This window comes from Argiope bruennichi, chromosome 6 (genome assembly GCF_947563725.1).
Source record: "Argiope bruennichi chromosome 6, qqArgBrue1.1, whole genome shotgun sequence".
In the NCBI taxonomy this organism is placed as follows: Eukaryota; Metazoa; Arthropoda; class Arachnida; order Araneae; family Araneidae; genus Argiope; species Argiope bruennichi.
The window spans coordinates 77,036,758-77,045,572 of NC_079156.1; the positions used below are offsets into that span (position 1 = coordinate 77,036,758).

The following is an 8,815-nucleotide window of genomic DNA, read 5'->3' on the forward strand; positions in this document are numbered from 1 at the left end:
GGTGCATCTTACTCTGGTATACTTAAAGCAACACTCATATGTAGTAGTGTTCAAACCGATTCTCGCATAACTCAATTACCACCCACTAGTTCAGTTTCAAATAAAACTACAAAATTGCCAGCAGTCTCCTCTGTTTCTTTGATGTCATCTAGTTACCCTGTAACTGATAAAACTGCCAAACGTAATCGCACTAATAAAACAAAAATCTCCACGACATCATCTCTTAAAGCTTGTCAAGTAAATACAAAGCAAAGAACAAAAAAGAAAGCATTATTGAATAAACCCCTTGTGGCAGAGGATTTCTTGAAAACTTATACATCGTCTTCTGAGTTCTCCGATATGGAGTTAGACCCTTCTACTATCTCTAAAAAGCAATCAGGTGGGGAAAAAAATAAAAAAAACCTCCAGATAAATCTTAATCTTCATGGCCAAATTTGTTTCCTGGAACTGCCGTGGTTTCCGTAACAAAGCAACTCATATTAAAGATTTAATTAATGAAACCCATCCGATTTGAAACCGTCAGACACTATGAAAATCAGACGTTATAGCTTTATCCGAAAGGATAATGAATCTGACCGAGCTGCTGGAGGTGTTGCTCTCCTTGTATCCCATAATGCACCCTCGTCTATCATTCCATTACGTACAAATTTGCAAGCTGTTGCTGTTCGAGTCTTGAACCCTTCTTTGACGACAATATGTTGTCTTTACTTGCCACCCAGTGCTTCAGTAGAATTAAGAGATGTTAATGCCTTAGTGGATGAATTACCATCACCTTTCATCATAGTTGGTGATCTAAATGGTCATAACCCTCTCTGGGGAAGTGAAGATGTTAACCCTCGTGGGCGGCTGATTGAAGAATTTATTAATAACCATTCACTATGTCTGCTCAATAAAGGAGAAGAAACATATTTTCATCAAGGGAGCAAAACCTTTCATTCACTAGATCTCGCTATATGCTCACCTTCTCTAGCTCCGTACTTTAATTTTAGAGTAGGAACTGACCTGCTTGATAGCGACCATTTTCCCATTTTTTTAGATCATTTAACTGGAAGTGGTGTAAATATTTCCCATCTACCACGATATATTTTTCAAAAAGCTGACTGGATAGACTTTACCTCAAGGGCACTGATAACACGTAATATGGTAGAGGATGATGATTTAAATAGCGTTGTAAACTTAATAACCGATACTATTATAAACGCTACAGATGCTGCTATCCCAAAATAGGGATCAGGAACAATCAAATATAAAAAACCATGGTGGAACCAAGATTGTACAAAGGCACAAAAAGATCTTCAAAAGGCCTGGAACACCTTTAGGCGGCGTCCAACAACGAATCATTTGATTCTTTTTCAAAAGGCCAAATCTATAGCACGACGAGTTAAGCGACGAAGTCAGAGGACTTATTGGATTAAATTTGTATCGAGCATAAATTCAGATGCAACTTCCAAATATATGTGGACCAGCATTCGAAAAGTATGCGGAATATATCCTGATCGTTCCATCTCTTGCCTGAAGAAGAATGGGGAAGTTATTTCCAGTGTTCAGGAAATGGCTGATGCTCTTGCAGAAGCTTTTGCATCTGTATGTTCAGTGAGTAATTACACGGAACTTTTCCTCACGCACAAAAAATACCAAGAAAACATCAAATTACGCTTTAAAACAAAAAAGCGTTTGCCTTACAATGTTGATTTTACTATCTTGGAGTTGAGAAGAGCATTATCTGTCACAAAACAGACAGCACCGGGGCCGGATGGAATTACTTATTCAATGCTGCAGCATTTATCTGACAGATCCCTCCAAAATCTTCTGTTCATGTATAACAGAATTTGGAAAGAGCATGTGTTTCCTGATAAATGGAAATTTGCTATAATAATTCCCGTACCAAAGCCTGGAAAAGATCCACAAGAGCCATCTAACTATAGACCAATAGCTCTGACCAGTTGTTTGTGTAAAGTGTTTGAAAAAATGATAAACGCACGCCTCGTTCATATACTGGAGGAAAATGAATTTATTTCCCCTTTTCAAAGCGGTTTTCGAAAGAATCGTTCAACAATTGATAATCTTTTGGCCTTGGAAACGGATATTCGAACGGCCTTTATGAAAAGGAATTATTTGGTGTCAGTATTTTTTGATATAAATAAAGCATATGATCGAGCATGGAGATACGGGATCATGAAAAATCTTTACGATCTTAAATTTAGAGGGCATTTACCTCTTTTTATTCAAAATTTTTTACACCAGAAATATTTTAAAGTGCGGCTTGGGAATACCTATTCCGATGTTTATTGCCAGGAAGAAGGTGTCCCACAGGGTTGTATATTAAGTGTGACACTCTTTGTTTTAGCTCTTAATCCTATTTTATCTGTTGTACCAGCAACTGTTAGCAAGACGCTGTATGTAGATGATATGCAAATTTCTTGCTACTCCCGTGACATGCGATACATTGAGAGACAACTTCAGATAGCGATAAATAATATTGTAGAGTGGTCAAATAAACACGGTTTCACATTCTCTCCTCAGAAAACAGTTGCAATGCACTTCTGCAAACGTCCTCTTCATCCAGAGCCAGAGTTATTCTTGAACGGTAATCTAATTTCCATTCAGGATCAGCACAAATTTCTAGGAATTATACTTGATAAAAGATTTACTTTCCTTCCGCGCATTACATATTTGCGGAGTAAGTGCCTGAAGTTGCTAAACATACTGATGGTTTTATCCAATACTTCTTGGGGTGCTGATCGATCGTGCTTGTTAAGAGTCTACCGAAGTATCATTCGATCAACAATTGATTATGGATGTGTTATCTATGGCTCTGCTAAGCAATCTTACCTTAAACGTTTGAACGTTGTTCACCATCAAGCTCTTCGATTGTGCATTGGAGCATTCAGGACATCACCAGTAGCTAGTTTATATGCTGATGCGTTTGAACCTCCTTTGTCTAATTGGAGATTGAAGCTATCATTGTTTTATTTCTATCGTATTTTATCCAATAAACGCCATCCTTTTCATGAAAAAATCCAAAATGACGTTAACGACCGTTTGTTTAATTCGCGCAAATCCTACATACCTCATTTGGGATTGCGTATACGAAGAATATTACCAAATGATTTTACCGATATACAAATATATGCGGATGATAGTCCAAATTCAGCTCCATGGATAGAAAATAAATTACACTATGAAGACCCATTTAAACAATTTAGAAAATCAGACACTGATTGCTCGGTTTTTATTTCACTTTTTAAATATCATCGGGAATTTTATTGTTCTTATGAACCCATTTTTACGGATGGCTCTAAGTCACCTCATCATGTGGGTTGCGCATTTGTTCATGGTCATCGCATTATAAGTTATAAACTCCATCCTTTTACTTCTGTTTTTACCTCGGAATTAACTGCTATTTATTTAGCCCTCAAATATATTGATGAACAACAGATCCATAAGTCTGTTATTTACACGGACTCTCTGAGTGTTCTGCAGGCTCTAAACTCTTCATCTCTCGGTCATCCACTTCTACAGGAAGTGAAGAAGATATACCGTCTTCTATATTTGAAAAATATTAGAGTTTTGCTTTCCTGGATCCCTTCGCACATGAGTATTTCTGGAAATGAAATCGCAGATACAGCAGCTAAGTCAGCGAGCGTAATTTTGCCCCAACGTATTTTTTATAAAGATATGCGTACAGCTATTATTCATTGGTGCTATCGCCAGTGGCAAAATCAATGGGACATGGAAACTAATAACAAGCTTCACTTTATTAAACCACAATTGGCCAACTGGTCTTCAAAACTAAGCAGGAAATATGATGTAATTTTATCCCGACTACGCATTGGTCACACTCGCTTGACACATAGATTTTTACTTTTTGCCGAGCCACCGCCAGTGTGTTTTAATTGTGGAGATATTTTAACAATCCGACACATTTTAATAGAATGCGCAAGTTTTACCGATCTTCGTTGGAAACATTTTAAGTCCAACAATTTTACCTTAGATTTTTTATTGGGTGAGTCGCATCATCCAAACTTTTTTTCGTACTTTAAAGATGTTGGTATCATCCATGAAATATAACTTGTAGTTTTAATACCTTCTTTCCTTAACTTTTGACTAGTTTGAACACTGTCAGTTGCACTTCTCGTAACGATAAACTACTTTTTATCTTGCTGTGAAAATTTTAAGTTGATTCGGCGCAGCATATTCTGCAACAGGATCTTGCGCCAGAAATCTAAATCTAAACCTAAACCTAGAAATTAGATTTAATTTTAAAATTAACTAAAATATATTTCATAATACATTATAATATCAGAACATTTTTAATTTTGTAGCAAAAATTTTCTTAGTTAAGATTTAAAATGTTATATATTTTTTTTAATAATATTTTGTCAGGAAGAGAAACACTTGCTTCCTGCTCCTTATCAAACCAACTGTACTGATTATATTACAGCATGGAACGACAGAGGCGGCATTGGAGCTTTAAACCCAATGGTAAACATATTTCTTAATTCTTTCAAGCATGATGGTTAATTTCTTAAAGCAGTGATACTAAATATTAATTAATTTTTAATTCATTATTTTATTTATCTTAAACCAATTAATGAAGAAAAAATATTATTTTTAAGTGTAAAAAATAAATTGTTTTCATTAAACGGTTTAAATTCCAAAGTTCAAAGCATTAAATATTCTGATATAAATAGTTCGAAAAATAAACCACCATGGTTAAAACAGCTGTAAGATATTAGTGTTACTGATTTGTAGACAGGAAAAAAAAAGATTTTTTTTTTAAATTTCAGATCTATTTTAGCAGTTGCATTCCTGATATATGCTGTAGGATACTTTAAAAATCCTTCTAATTGCTAAGAGCGCCAATATTATGAACCTTGTGAGACAAATTGGAAAATCATACCTTTAGCTTGATAATTTTCAGATTTAGTGAAATGAACCTCTGCATGTTTAAATTAGGCTGGCCTGGTTTTTGTCAGGCTTATTATAGATAAATTTATGAGCCATGTAACATGTTTATTGTTAGAAAAAGAAATTTCCTTTATTTCTAAGCAATATTAACAATTATATTCCTATGCTATAGAACCCTAAAATAACTTAATAGTCCTGTAATTGCAAAGAGAAGACATGTAATGTGCCAGACAAACTGGAAAACCGTGTAGTAGTTACTATCTACTTAGTAATTTTTAGATATGCTTATTGAAATGTGCTGTTGTATGTTTGAGTCAGTCTGACCTAATTTCATTCAGGCGTCTTATAACAAGTTTCCTGAGCCTCATCGCATGTTGATTGTTCATAGTTATAACAAGTAATTTCCTTATTAGCAATTAGAACCCTACATTATAGAATACTTAGCCTAAATTAGCAATCCTGTTATGTATTGTGATGACGATGTTATGTATCGTGTGATACAAACTGGAAAATCATACCCCATTTACCTTTAGTTTAATAATTTTTAGATTTATTGAAATGAGCCCCTAATTAAATTAACTTCTTCGTCGTCCTCTAGCGTGTTCAAGTGAAACATCTGCAGGGCGGCCGTAACACCCTTCCAGCGTTCTTCTAAATTTTAAAATTTTTAAGCCTTTAAAACATTTTGTAAATTTTACTTGTTTGAGATTTTATTTTTGTTTGTTCTAATCTGTACAGAGATATCTGTACTAATACATTATAGTATACTGAAGATATATACTAATATAATACAATTAGTATACAGAGATATATACTAATTATCTAATTACTATACAGAGATATAGTACAATTACTATACATAGATATATAAAGAGAAAACAACACTACATGCGGTGAAAAATAAAGGGAGAAATTTTCATGGACAGGAGCTGTTAATCTGGGAGGGTCCCCTCCTGGCTTGTTATAGCAAGCTTCATGAGTCTCATCGCAAGTTTGTTGTTAGAATAACCGAGTTCATTGAAGATTCGCCATAAATGAAACCCTGATGCCAGCTAATAAGCCGTAGGTGTCTTGTCCTTGGCACGTCAAGAAAACTTAGAAAGTGTGGTGCCCACGTGGACATTTCCTTCTTAATTTGACTTTGACTCAAAATTGCAAGTTCCAATAGCCTTCATAATCCCAAAGATTTTATGATACTTATTGGAAACGTTTTGAAGCCTTAATAGTGAAACTAAAGCCTGCGGTACCAATTTCGAGTCAATGTTGGCAAAAATCACACCAAATATTAAAAACTCGCATATCATGTGCCATCCGGGCTCTATGATTTCAGCTTCAGATCTAGGGCTGAAGGATTAAAAAAATGAATTATGTTATAATATCTGGCGAGTTATTGTCACAGAAAAATTTTAATTTGGTGATGGTGCTGTATACTTTAATTTGACAAACACCAATAAAATCTATTTGAATCAAATATGAAATTTTTTGTTTTCTTTTTTCCATTTTAAAGATGATTGTGGAGGAATGCAAGTACAACCTCAGTTTAAAGGAATTTGGATGCGTGCCATACAACGTCGATTATCCTCATAATGATTCCATTTGCAAGCTATGCAGGGGCTGCTCAGGTAAGTGTGAAAATAATTGAATTTTGTTTTATATTACAGCCTTTTTAAGTGATAAATATTTAAATTTATTTAAATGCCTATTAACTGTTTCATTTCCAATAATGTACCTTCCATTTTTTTAAATTTAGTCATTTAAGTGTAAAAAAATGGCTTGGAAATATCTATATAAATAATGGAATTCATTAAAATGAAATCAACTTCTGCGCCTTTATTTTAATATAGATTTGAAAAATAATGAAATCAGTAACGTCTGTAATTAAAATATCAAACAATATTTGATTAATTTCTGGAAAAAAAATGTAGAAGAGAGAGAGAGAAAACTGGGCCAAAGCCGAATTATATAGAAAGTTTCCGTCTGAAGCACTATTTCTAAGTGTTTGTGCATTTTTTGGTCCTATATATATTACAAGTCTATGCTTGCAATTTGTTAGCAAACATTCTATATTGCATTTTCATATGATATATGTTTAATGCGTGAATGAATCTGTATATTTTATAGTACCTTTTAATACATCCGTTAATCTGCTGTAACTGGTACACTTTCTTTCAGTGGATTTTTGTATGATATACATATACCATATACCAAGTCACACCAAACATTACAAATTCGTCATGGGTCCGCCATCTTAACACTAGGATATCCTATTCAAAACAGAGCTTCAGAACGAAACTGAATAAATGATGATGTGATTTTCTATATTTTTAAAGTTAAGAAATTGAAGATTTTGTTAATTATTTGAGCAGTTTACATAAAAAATCTGAAAGTGAAATTATATTACCACAAGAGACAACATTTAATTAGAAATACTTAAGTTTTTAATATTACTATGATGTCACGGAATTAAGATTCGTTAAATGAACTTTTCTTTTTTGAGAGAATCATGAGATTCTTACTAAGCATAAGATATTTATCTTAAATTAAATAGATCCTATAATTCTATTGAACTAGTAAGTCGCTAAAGGCAGCTAATAACCTGTAATGAAAATAATATCTGATTTATTTGTTATTACACTACTTATATAAAACTGTGACTTGCTTTTTCACAATTTTTTTCAGATAAGGCAAAGGTACTTGATGAATGTGAAAATCTGCTTAATAGCTACAATCAGCCTTGCGAGTAAGTTGCAAATTGTTTATGCATTACTTCAGACATTTAAGTTACTTTACGTTGTGATAATGGGCATGGTATGCTTTATTTAACAAAGAACATTTATTGAACCAACTAAATGTATAGGTTGGCAAATTTATATTGTTTGTATAGAGGCCTTAAGGTAACGAAGCCTATCCCGGTCTATAATAAAAGAATAAGACTTATTGTGAGTTTCCGATGAAAGAATGAAAACCGAAATAATACAAACTGATTTTGTATTATTTTGCAACTTTTATTTATCTGTGTGATCTAAAATTTAAAGAAAAATTAATGTATATGAAAATATTTTTTTCTTTTCATACATTTTCAATACTTTCATTACTTACTTTTTTATATTTTTCTTTGCAGCTTCATTAGCTATAAAATGGCGTTGGAAGAGAAGACTATCTTGATCGAAAAAGAAATTGTAGGTATTCCACTCAAGGGAAAGGATGTTTATAAATTATTAAAGCGGTGGAGTAATAAACTATTAAATGTGAAAGGGCCATTATATGAAATAATGGGTATCATAAAAATAATAAAAAGTTAGTAAAAGGTACGTTTTTTAAGGTACTGAGATGTAGAAAATACGTTTTAATGCTTCAAACAATTTTCCCAAATATTTTCAGTCTGCAAAAGTAATGAGCAAAAAATCTCTTCTTGCAAACTATCTTTTATCAATAAAATCATTTAACAAATAATTTGTAAAAATAAAATTAAAAAAAAATAAATTCATCAATAATACCTTTAAATCTTAGTTTTTAAATTTCTGATTTTTGAATATTTTACACAATACTTATTGCAAACTTTGAATAAGCATAAATAGAGAAAAAAATTATGCATTAAAGATTCAAATTGTATTCTTATCACGCCCTGGTAAAAACATATCAATTATATCGTTTTGAAAAAATTTGTTTTGCAGACGATTTCTATTATTTTTCATAAAAACCTTTAATTCAACCATTCATTTACATTGCGTTTGTAAAGACATCAAAAGGCGTCACGAATTAAGTTAAAAAAATTACTCACGGAATCTAAGAACACATTATTTTATGCTGTTACAGGGAATCACACATTTTTTCCTTGCAAGAAGCATTGAATTACAAAATCAGTTCAATTCTCTATAAGTGTGCTACGTAATATCATTAACGG

At 32.7% G+C, this 8,815-nt stretch overlaps 1 long non-coding RNA gene across 1 annotated transcript; it reads left to right on the forward strand.

Annotated features, from left to right (window-relative positions):
• Positions 1–6,428: 6,428 nt before the first annotated feature.
• On the forward strand, positions 6,429–8,080 carry LOC129971309 (uncharacterized). Its single transcript, XR_008784788.1, has 3 exons — positions 6,429–6,533; positions 7,591–7,651; positions 8,033–8,080. It is a non-coding gene; the product is annotated as an uncharacterized LOC129971309 (long non-coding RNA).
• Positions 8,081–8,815: the final 735 nt, after the last annotated feature.